The following is a 12,968-nucleotide window of genomic DNA, read 5'->3' on the forward strand; positions in this document are numbered from 1 at the left end:
GCAAATAATAGGAGCTTATCAGTTACGTAATGAAATTTTTCTGATGATCAACATTTGTGAAATGTCTCAACATACATCATATTGACTTAAATTTGCATTTTCATGTGCAACAAAAGATTGTATGTCTAATATTTCATTTTTTCTATGTCATCGTTTATTCTTATAACAACCCCTGTAAGTAGGAAGGAAAGTTTTGCTTTCCTATATTGGATCAGAGTTGATCACATATAATCATATACATAGCAATTTATGCTGACTTTATAATGAGAAGACATTCAACATTGGTTTATTATTTCCATTTTCCTCTTAAATTTGATCTAAGGAAACACAGGCCAGTTAATAGACAATCTTCACGCCTTCCTCTAGTTAACTGAGAGTTTACTGTGCAACACACATACCCTCTACACCTGTCTACAATAGTAATCCTCAAGCTTTTTTATCTCAGATCCCCTTACCACCCTTAAGGATTCTTAAGGACCATGGTCAGCTTGAGTTTAAGAGGGTTATACCAAACAATATTTACAATATTAGAAATTAAATCTGAGAAATTTAAAAAATTATATTAATGCATTTAAAATAAGATGATAAATGCATGAACATACTTTTTATGAAAAATAATTATCTTTCAAAACAAAAAAGAATTAGGGAGAAGAACTACAGTGTTTTATATTTTTGCAATGTCTGGCTTAATAGAAGACATCATAGTTTTCATACCTACTTCTTCATTCAATCTGTTGTCATATGTTGTTTTGTTTAAAGCATATGAAAAATCCGGTTTCACCTATATATATGTAATTTCAAAAAGGAGGCACGTTTAATGACCTACTAAAAATCTTTATGGAAATTTTTCTTAGATATTGCATTAAAACTTGACAAATGGTAGTTTCTTAAATGTTAATTGCCAAGTAGATCTGAAACCCAGATCTACTGCCCTCACTTACATTAAAATCCAATGTTCTGTCTCACTCTTTGAAGGAACCTTTAAACTCACACATGATTTTGCAACATCAAGCACTGGTAATTTGGAAAATATTTGATTGCTAAGTTATGCAGATCTTCCAAATGTTGACAGAGTTCACTATTTAATATTTTGAAATTACAGTGGCTAAATTTGCCACTGATCTCATCAGAATAGTCTTTAAATATTGGGAAGCTGTCAAGCTCACAGTGGCAGACACACATTTTTCAAAATTCTAATTTTCACTTGGAAGCTTTTTTCATTGGCCGCAAATCCTGTCAGCTGTTTTCTTGAAGTAACAGCCTCACTTCTTTTTTCTCCCCCCCCAAAATGTCAGCCAAATATCCAAATTAAATGTGAGGTAATTGATGTGTTAATCAGCTTGATGGGGGAAACCTTTCACAATGCATACATATATCAAATCATCACATTTTACACTTTAAATATCTTACAATTTTGTTTGTCAGTTATACTTCAATAAAGCAGAAAAAAATTCTATCTCAAAAAAAAAATAACCATAGTTTGTCAGTCATTCTTTCAAGTAAGATGGTGTTTCATGAAAAAAATTGCTAGTTCAGCTCCCAACTCAATCACTCAAGTGCTTTTCCTGGAAGAAGAAGTCATTCTGTGTTAGGCAGCATATGTGCTTTATGAGTACTTTCCATTTGGTCATATGGAATATTGCAAATACATGTACTTAAAGGTTGAGATTTAATAAAATGTATAGTTTTCACTACTTCATCAAGGGCATTCTTAGATGAAAATGGCTTTTTACATCCCTGTGAGTATGTGCTGGTGGAAATGCAATGAATACTAGTACAGTTTGGTGCTGCTGCCCTGATTTGTGCTTCGGTGCCAGCAGGGTCATAACTCCCTTCCCCTGCATTGCTTTTGCATCATCATTGCAAATGTCAACACAGTGAAAAAGACAAAGATGTTGTATTATTATGAGGATAGTTTTGACCTCATGAAACCACTGAAAGAGTTCCACAGACCACACTCTAAGAACCACTGGTCTACAAAAACAAAAAGGTCTTTATGAAGGAAACATAATGTAGTTGAAAGAATTTGGAATCATAATGACCCGAATTTGAGTCCTAGCAGCATTTCTAACTAGTTAGGTTATTTAAGGAATGTTTCTTCACTGTTCTGGGACTTAGTTATTTCATCTGTCAAATGAAATCACAAATGTAACCAATAGAAGTGTTGGCAAACTATTGCCCATGGGCCAAACCTCCTCTACTACTTTTTAAAATCTAGTCTCAGAGGCACTGATTTAATCTGGATTTATTGTGAGCTCTCATGATTGTCAGTACAATGTAGTTTACAAACATAAGTGCATAAACCCATGCTGGACAATCGAAAGAGAAATAAGGAAAGAAAGAAAGAAAGAGAGAGAGAGAGAGAGAAAGAAAAAGAAAGAAAGAAAGAAAAGAAAGGAAGGAGGGAGAGAAGAAGGAAGGGAGAAAAAAAAAGGAAGGAAGGAATAAATTAGACATTCTAACCTCTAGAGTTATGCAGTACAGCATGGTATATGGTAGTCACTAGTCACTTGTGGCTATTGAACAATTGAAATGTGGCTAGTCCAAAGTGACACACACTCTACCAGAGAATCTTACATTTCCATACGGCTCTGTGTTGCTGTTTACCACAACTGCATTTCAACTTGAAGGATTCTCTTTAGTTTTTCTTGTAGAACAGGTCTAGTGATAATGGACTCTCTCAGCTTTTGTTTATCTTGGAAAGTCTTAACTTCTCCTTTAGTTTTAAGGACAATTTTGCCAGATACAGTTTTCTTAGTTGACAGCATTTTTTTTTCTTTCAGCACTTTGAATATATTATTCCATTCCCTTCTGGCCTGCAAGGTTTCTGCTGATAAATCCACTGATAGTCTTATGGGGGCTCCCTTGTATGTGGTGAATCACTTTTCTCTTGCTGCTTTCAAGATTCTTTCTTTGACTTTGACTTTACACAGTTTGATTATACTGTCTCAGTGTGATCCTCTTTGGATTTTTCCTTGTCTATTTCTTTGAGCTTATTGAATCTCTATGTCCATTTCATTCCCCAGATTTGGGAAGTTTGAGGCCATTATTTCTTCAAATAAGCTCTTTGCCCCTTTCTCTTCCTCTTCTTCTGGAATCCTCATAATGTATGTTAGGCCCACTTGATAATGTCACATAAGTCTCATAGGTCTTTTTACTTTTATTTATTTTCTTTTTGCTCCTCTCTCTGGATGATTTCAAATGACCTATCTTCAAGTCCACTGATTCTTTCTTCTTCCTACCAAGTTTGTGGTTGAACCTCTAATGAGTTTTTCATTCAGTTATTGTACTGATTACCACAAAATTTCTGTTTAGTTCTTTTATACAGTTTCCATCTCTTTGTTGATACTCTCATTTTATTCATTCATTGTTTCCTGATTTTGTTTCGTTGTCTGTCTGTTGCTCTCTTTTAGCTCATTGAACATCTTTATGAACATCTTTACTTTAAATTCTTTGTCAGGTATGTCATGGATCTGATTTTTTAGAGTCAGTTTCTGGAGTTTTATTTTGTTCCTTCCATTAGGCCAGGCTAACCTATTTCTTTCTATGCCTTGTGATCTTTTGTTGGGATTTGGGAATTTAAAAAAAATTCTTTGTGCAGGGAAAAATAATTTTTCACTTATCAACCCAGCTGGAGGCTCTAGGACCTCTCAAGCCTTTTCTCACATCTTGCTCCCCCCCGGTATCTGCTTGAGGAACAGCAATTCTCATGTGCTGCATGCTTACCTCTGCTTTCAGCAGCTCCCAAACTCTGGCACTGGTTCCATCAGTGTTCTGAGTCAGGTGAGACAGAAACCAGTCCCTCAGGCAGCCCCCAGACAAGCATAATGTTGGATACAAGGTCCATTATTTTGTCTCCATCCCAAGGAAGGAGCCCCCTACAAGGGGTTTCCTCTAAGTTGCCCTGCATTAGGCTGCTAGGGGGAGGGGAACAGACATATAACAAATGATGCAAATTTTCCTACCCCTTTCACTGGAATCCCCTCTTGATTTTATAATGGCCTGGGTGCTGTAGCTTCTCAACTTGTCTCTAGAGTTCTCACAGAGGTATTCTAGCTTATATATTGTCATTAATTGAGGTCCTGTAGCTTCACATTCTGCCATCTTGCTGATGTCATCCCATCTTCTACTTATTTTTGTAAATAAATTTTTATTGTAATATAACCATATTCGTTCATTTTTGTATTATCTCTGGCTGTTTTTTGGTATTACAAATGCAGAGTTGGGAGTTGTGACAAAGACTGTCTGTCCCCCGAAATATCTAGCTCTTCACGGAAGAGGTTTGCAATACTTGAAGAATGATGTAGACTTCCCATTTCTTCCTAAGTCAAAGCCAAAGACTTTTCTATTCACCACTAGCCCTCTGAAACCTGGTTTATGTCATGTTTCTGCCAGTATCCCTTATTGTCCTCTGATTGACTCTGACCACACCTGACCACACAGGTGTTCTTGTTGTTCTTCAAACTGCAGGCACACTTCTACCTCAGGCCCTTGGCACATGCTGTCCTACTGCCTGGAATGCCCTACCAACAAATATCCATGTGGCTAGCTCCAGTGCCTCCAGATCTTTACTCAAAAGTTATCTTCTCAGTGACTAGCTATCAAATCCAGAATTCTAACTCCCACTCTTAACATTTCATGCCCTCCCCCTGCTTTATTTTCCCCTTTAACATTATTTATTAATTACTTACCATCCCCCTTTTAAAACCTTCTATCCCCTTTAAAGAATGTAATCAAGACATTCACATGTTTTATTTACTACAGTATCCCTAACACCTAAAGCAGTGTTTCGTATACAATAGGTGCTACAAAAATGTTGATTTAATAAACGAATGAATTTGAAACTACTAATGTTATTAAAGGGACTGACAAAATTAGGTTACTTATTGCTATATTCTTGAATTCAATATGCCTTAGCTGTAAACAGGTTCTAATATATGTTGGAGCAGTTAAGAGCCCAGGAAAAACACAAACTCAAATTTAAGCTCTAGTTGGTTTTGAACTAAAAGTATCTATTTAATCTACTCACAATTTCACGAAAGTTCCAAATCAGGCCATCACAGCCCTATACAAAAAGGGAAAATTTATTTGGGTTTCTCTTTTCATTCACCCCAAAAATAAGAGTTTAACATACGAGACTATAATAAACACCTAAGCAAGGGCTGTAATTTAATTATATTATATATTTTGGATATTATATCTATTTTGTATTCTGCACTTCTTAATGCCATCTTTGGCAACTGAAATGGTCAGATTTGTTAGGATTTCTGAGAGAGGTTCAACAAAGCCATGTGCATTCAATCCTTTTTTCTCAAAATATCACAGTGTTCACAGCTGAGCTCCAACTATACATCCTGCAATCCATTTACCTCAGACCTCATAGGGCCCACTATGTTGTGTAAGGCTTCTCTTACAATCCAGCCATTAAACTTCAATAGGTTTTTCCTTTCTTTTTTAATTATATGTCACAAGTTCAATTTCGCTTTAATTTTTTATGCATGTTGCATTCTGTAGGAGCACACTCATTTCTAAGATGTGTCTATCTTCTCTTTTTATGAAGAGAGCGTATTTTTATCAAGGAGAAAAAGTATTCAAAATTGCACTTGGCATTTGGAGCACAGCAAAAGGTAGCAGTAGTGCTGTTTTATTGTACAACAATCATGTAAACTCCAGCTGTCAAGTCGTCTGATCAGTTCTTCAATAGGAAAAAGGGGCTCAGCTAAATCCTGCCCACATGCTGATGTACACCCGCCTCATAACAGTGTTTTTCCCTCTTTATGAATTTCATTTACAATTATTCTGGGAGTTTCAAGGAATTTCTTGAAAGAAAGACGTGCCTAGAATTGCTAAGTAATACTATTTTCTGTTGGGGGTGTGGAGAAAACACAATCTGTTTTAGACAGAAACAAAGTGTTGAAACTGATCTGCTGTCCTTGGGGTAGTTTCCCAACTTAGTCCACAAAGGTCTTCTCTTTCTTTGAATCCTTGCAATATAGATCTGTTAGAGACTGACCCTGAAGACATCAACAGACTACTTAAAAATAAACATGTTAAAAGCATGGGAGAAAAAAAAAAATACACCAACAGAATATTGCTGGCAAACAGACTTAGAGGACAGACCTTTGGGAATTATTATATAAGAAATCCTCATTAAGTAAAAAACAGAGACATGGAACTCAAGTAACTGGCTCAGGATCCCCCAGAATTTGCTGTGTATTGTTCCAGACCTTGAGAATTACATTTCAAGTCCAGTTCTTTGGATTACACACACACACACGCCTGTGTGCACACACATGCACACACACATTACAAAAATATCTTTATAACTGAGAAATGAAAGCTGAACTGAAATAAAAGTATTATTGTTACTGCTGCTGTTTCTATTGCTCTTGCTGTTAAATGTTATCATTATTAAGGGGTAACTGTTCTGGAAAAGAAGACTCCCCATGATCCCCAAAGATTTAGAGCATCTTGAGAGCAAAGACTCAGTCTTACTTACTTGTGTATACAAAGAGACCACCAGATATGACACAGAGTACGTTGTGAATAATGTGAAGGAGTGGTGGGTGGGTCTTAGCCATTAAAATCTTTTAACTTAGAAGAAAAGGCTGATTTAGTTGACATAATTGGAATTCAGTAGAGATATTTTACTTTTTACCCTATCATGGATTTGTATTCAGTGAACCGAGTAACGTACTAATAGTTTGGGAGATTTTTATTAATTTATCACCAACAAAATCAGGACATTTTCTATGGATTTTGTAGTTTCTAACCTTTGGCAGCCAACTAAGCCGTTGCCTTGCCTCAAATTATGAGTGGTTTTATAAGTAATGTAGTTATGTGATTATTTTACCAATATCCATTAAACGAGTCTCAGCAAGACAGTAAAGCAATCTTTTTACTTTTCATTTTTCTCCCTAAAGGAAACAGTGATAATTTTGTATGGGCCAAAATCATGCAAACGTAACCTGCCGATAAAGAAATCCATGTCAATGCAAGAGGGGACATTAGGTAGTGATGAATTGGCAAAGGAAAGATACTGAATATATTACTTGGACCCCTCCTTTCAAAGAATTCTTCAGACTAACCACACATTTAAAAACCAGTGTGACTTAGTTTCATTTGGTTGAAAGAGTTTTACATTTTGGAATCTGATTAAAGCAGTGAGACTGACTCCACAAAAATCTGTCATGTTTTCATTTCGATATATAAGTTTATATGTAATATTCTTATCCCCAGATATGCTATGCTGGTTTCCAAAGTTACTTATGAAATTGCCTTTTTCAATTCCTAGAAATTCTACAGTCCACATAATCTAAGTACAAAAGGTTGTCTAAATAACTAATTGCTGACAGCAAAGAATCTCAAAATTTTGGCACTAATTTTCATAGTTCAAATTGTATTTTATCGATAGCCATCTGAACTATGAGATTTTCAAGTAATGCTCTCTGAGATACCCCTAGGATATAGGAACTATAAAATCATCGCATGTTAGTTACTTAACTCTTGTATGATGTCCAGTTTTTTGTCATAATTGCATACTCATCACATGTACCTTTGTTTCATAATTTATAGAGTTTACCACTGTATGAAACATGTTTCATCATGTAAAGGTAGCCATAAGGTAGATTGTGCTATAGCAGATGGAATTCCACAGAGATAGTATCATCTTTAGGTTTTTATTTAAAATAAGTTCAGTAAAATCCAAAATTATCCATCTAAAATGGATGAGTAGCTTTTAAACATCCAATTTTTATAGATTCTCAGCATTGCTTAGCAATAGAATTCTGTTTTCCAGTACTTTGGTCATGCTAATATGGTATTTAAAAACCTTTAAATATGGTGCCATCTGTAAGGTTTATCTGACCTAAAATGACATGGTCATACATGACACCAATCCTAGGATGGCAGGCAGACATGTCTCCAACATAATTGCACACCCCTCAGGGGAAGCCTGTGTAAGTAAAGCACCGTGGATTTGTGAGTCAAGGGAATTTCTGACTACAACAGTTTTTAGTTCTTTAAGTTTTCAAATAGAATTGGGTTAAGCTAATAGAAAATTAATTTTGTTTGCAGTAGAATAGTACTGATCATGGTTTGCAAAGTAGGAAAATTAGGATCCCCTCTCACTGGTGATTGATTAAAGTTAACTTTACAATGTCTGTAGATGTTTAAATTCTTTATGGAAGGACATTTTAATTCAAAGAAAACTTATGGTAGTATGTATTAGACTGCTAAGAAAATCTATGGATATAGATTTAATAAAGGTATGATTTTCACTCCTTCGCTTTGGAAAGAGCAAACTGAAGACAAGTGACTATACTAAGTCTAGTTACGTTTAAGCTCAGAAATAAGGATTTTTAGGCTAATTGTCTAGTATATTGTGGTTGAGTCCGTCTCCATCAATATTAAAGCCTCATAATAAGCCTTCCTCAGGTTTACTGTGAGTTTGTTTTCTGCGAGTTTGTTTTCTGCAAAAACCATGAACAATAACTGAACAGAAAAGAAAAATTAGACCTAGAGCAGAGAAGCGGAACGTTGATATCCGTCTCCTTGTGAGAAGTAGATGCATCCAGGGATGGGAGAAAGGCCGGGAGCCTCCACTCCAAGATCTTTCTTTGGCAGCTCAGTTCAGAAATGAGTTTGGGATGTTTTTATACCTGTGACAATGGGGGAGGAAAAAGTGAAAAAAAGCAGCTGAGAAAATGGGACATCCAGAAATAAAATTAATAATCAGCATTGGTGTGATGACCCAATAAAGAACACTGAAAATGGGAAAATATTATATATGTGCATTCTACCTTCTGCATTTGCCTGGACATTTTAAAATTTATTTTGAGTTGAGTTTAAATTAAGTAAATATTATACAAATTTTGAGACTGGTCTCTTTTTGGTGTATTTTTGTTTTTTAATTGGAGTATAGTTGCTTTACAATGTTGTGTTAGTTTCTGCTGTACAACGAAGTGAATCACCTATATGTATACATATATCCCCTCCCTCTTGGACCTCCCTCCCACATCCCCCATCCCACCCATCTAGGTCATCACAGAGCACCAAGCTGAGCTCCCTGTGCTGTACAACAGGTTCCTACTAGCTATTTTATGCATGGTAGTGTGTATATGTCAATCCTAATCTCCCAATTCCTCCCACCCTCCCCTTTCCCACGTGTCCACATGTCCATTCTCTATGTGTGCATCTCTATTCCTGCCCTGCAAATAGGTTCATCTGTACCATTTTTCTAGATTCCACATATATGCGTTAACTAACGATATTTGTTTTTCTCTTTCTGACTTATTTCACTCTGTATGACAAACTCTAGGTCCATCCACATCTCTATAAATGACCCAATTTCGTTCCTTTTTATGGCTGAGTAATGAGACTGGTCTTGAGCTAGCACTTTTTCAAATCTGCTGCTGGTGAACGTATGTATAAAATACAAGTGAAAATTATTTCTAGTGCGAATTGAATGCACTTCAGCAAACAATCAGTGGCTGCTTTTGCAAAAAGGAAACAAGTGTGGAGGCAAATACTTTAGCTTTCTACGCCTTCTCTGGCGTTCCCTTAACTCATTTATCATGTTATTTAGAACCATACCTGGTCTCACAGGGTAATGTCAAAACTTGAATGACTTTTTTTACTATCTCTCAAATATCCATGAAGGCAAGGTATTGATGCAAATAATTAAGAGCTCATTGGATATAATTAATGACACTTGTCCTTTGGCTCTTGGCAATTCATATCTTAAATCTTTTATCAATTTTTAAGCCAAAATATTTTTAAAAAGTAAAAAAATTGATTTGACATTTTATCTTCCCAGTGTTCAAAATCTGATAGATGAAGAAAAGGGGGACAAAACTCAAAAGATGGGCAGTGAGAGGCTAGAAAGAGCAGTAGGGACCCAAATTATACATGTGTGGACAGAAGTGCCTGGATGGGTCTCTGGTGTGTGTAAACCACACTAAAATAGATTAGATCTAAGATTCATCCTTCTCATGGCAAGTCTTACATAGACTGAGAAAAGCAAAAAGTGAGAAAGAAAAAAGAGCTAATAAGAAAAGATACTGATTTTTTTTTAATATCAAATAGTCCTAGCAAGCAATGCTTTGATGACTTAAGAACAACCTCATTAAATATCCTATGTTTCCACTTTCCCTGAAAACAGGTGTTTACATTTAAGAATTAATGGTGCTTGGAAAATAAATTTGGGTTTTTCCCAACCCAACATATTTAGATACTAAAGAAAAAGATTAAACCAACAATTTAAGTTTCTTACTAAAAACAAGGGAGGGAGGAAGTCCTCATTAAATAAAAGTACTTTCTGTTTCTAGTCAGATTGTTTTAATATTTTATTTTTTCTTAATTATTTATTTCTTTTTATGATGTGATATGACTGGAAAATACCTGAGCATAAATGAGTATTGCATCATTTTTACTATTCATCATCAAATGAACTTCTATTTACATTTTGTAAGCCTTTCCAAATGTTCCTGGAGTGATGATTACAAAATTATTTTAGGCATTTATAATTCACTTTGAGAGATTTGAGATTTAAATAGTTAAAAATTGATTTTGGAAATTGACACAAAACTGAAACCAAGATGAAGCACTCACAGTAATTTAGAAAGTGAGGGAAAGAAAAAGAAGTGGGGAAAAAAAGTGAAATGCTAAATTTATTTTTCCTAAGGCTCTATTAGGAAAACAAAGTTCTCTGTTGCACAGATTGTCATTTAAAAGAGGACTGCAAAGAAAAGACAATGTTTCCCTAAAAGAAATAAGTTCCTACAGGTAGGAATTCAGATTCCAAGGACTTTTCACCTGGGCTCAGGCCACTTGTACACAGCTCTGACCCTCAGACAAAATAGGATGTGAGTAAAAGTTCTCACTGGATTGTTTAACTGTAGGTGGACTATTTCATCCTCCTGTGGAAGTACCGAATGAGGAGTGAATCAAAGCAATGACAGCTTTCAGTTGCTTACAATTTTTCATTAGTATGCATGTCCATTTTGATGCCTTTTCTTGTTTTGTCCATGTCCACTTTGTTTTAATTTCTGGCTTTCTTTTTAAGAAAATTCCGACTTTCTGTTTCAGAAAAATCTACTTGAATTTCTGTATCCCACCATGAGACAAATTTACCTCTGTTTTATATTTGTGATAGATTAAAATGCCACATCCCAAGAGGAGATGAGGGTTCCGTGGTTAAGCCCTCACACTTGGGAGTCACCTGGGCGCGGAATGGTATCTTTGCCTTGACACCCACTGTTGGTTACTTTGGACAATTCTCAGTTCACAGGGTTGTTACAAGCGCTATTAAATTGTTTATCTAAAACACTTAACCCCTTTTCTGGATCACGGAAAGTCAATGAATGTTTATTATTGTTATTAAGCTACAGGGAAGGAAGTACCTAAAGAAGTGCATGAAGTAACCACCATATTTAAACAACAGCCACATAGCACGATATAGCTCAAAGGATGCACAAACCAAGCCTGTGGGCCAAATCTGGCCCATTACTGTTTCTGTAAATAAAGATATCTTTATTGTTGACTTATTTTCTGCATGGTTTGACTTTGCAATTTTACTCCTTATCATGGTTTGACTTTGCAATTTTACTCCTTATAATGCCTTTGACAATTGTGTTCACATCCGTTCTAGTTCAGAATATTCTTTATCACTGCCAGCTCCTTTCTCACTTTGGCTTTGCTTTCTCACTTTCTAATACAGCTAAGTTTACTTCCATATTTACTTCTTTTCTAATGGAAACCATGTCTTCTCCCCTTTAAGTAAGAATTTAATTACTTTGCTTTTGCCTTTGAATCAAGGAATTGGGTTTTTTTGTTTGTTTTTTAGCAAATTTCAACAACCTATAGTCCTGAGTTCTATGGTCACCATAACCCACACTGACTAAGGATTCAAATAGAACTTTCCCAGTGACATTAATCATCAAAATCACATTCAACCTTTACCACTAACGTAAGAAAGGCTGTGAGTGTAAGATCTGTCCCACCTCTTGCTGAGGAGCTATGCCAGTCCTCTGGCAGGTGACTTTCAAGTTGGCCGTCCATACTTTAATGTTCCATCAAGACCATGCATAGGAGAAAGCCTCCAAAGATGCTGGTATTTGAATAAGTTTCTCCTCCAGCTTCCCTCAGGAAGGCTAATTCAGATTTTCCCACATTTTTTATTCTTAGAGTTATTTCCTAAAGAGTGGAATGGAAGATAAATAGGATGTGAATCAAACAAAATGTCCTCAATTCTTCATGCAGTAAGTAGAGCTAGATTATCTTTTCTCTTTTAACATATTGTTTTCAGGAAGGCTTCCGTTTTCTTCTCCTGGCTTCCTCTCCCAAATAAAATTGACTTGGAGTTTATTCATGGCATTCTGTCCTGAATATATCCTGGCCATGGCCTACAGAAAGCTACAGCTGTGTGGCAGCTATCCAACAAAGCCCTAAGAAACTCTGGGTGTCTTAAAGCACACACCAACCCACACCAGCTTCCCATTCCATCCAGGTGTAGTCAGTGGGCCGGTAGGCAAATCAGGTTTGGGGTTGTGAAGGGCAGTAAAGGTCCCAGTGCTGTAGGCAGAGCTGTCTTCCTCCCATTTTTTCCTTAGTATCTTTTTAATCTCAAATCCATCAGTGCCTAGGGCCTCCCGCCATGGGGGACACTTGTGGAGCATGGTAGATTTCTGCTACAGAACAGCATTGGGGAAGATACACACGACCCAGAGAAAAGGCCCACAGAGGCGGGGCTGCTGACTGCCCCCCCCCCCAGGAAGAGGAAGCCACGTTCATCATGCACCTCTTTGCTAGTCACATTATAACAGTTCTGGTTGGAACGTCAGACGCAACCAAATCACCAGCCACTAGAACAATGTCTTATTCAACGCCACACACAAACACCGTCTGAAAGAGCCTCGGATCATGCAGAAGGGCAAGGAAGGATGCAGAGGCCCATGAGAGCAGGATCC

Source organism: Balaenoptera musculus, chromosome 2 (assembly GCF_009873245.2).
Source record: "Balaenoptera musculus isolate JJ_BM4_2016_0621 chromosome 2, mBalMus1.pri.v3, whole genome shotgun sequence".
NCBI lineage: Eukaryota > Metazoa > Chordata > Mammalia > Artiodactyla > Balaenopteridae > Balaenoptera > Balaenoptera musculus.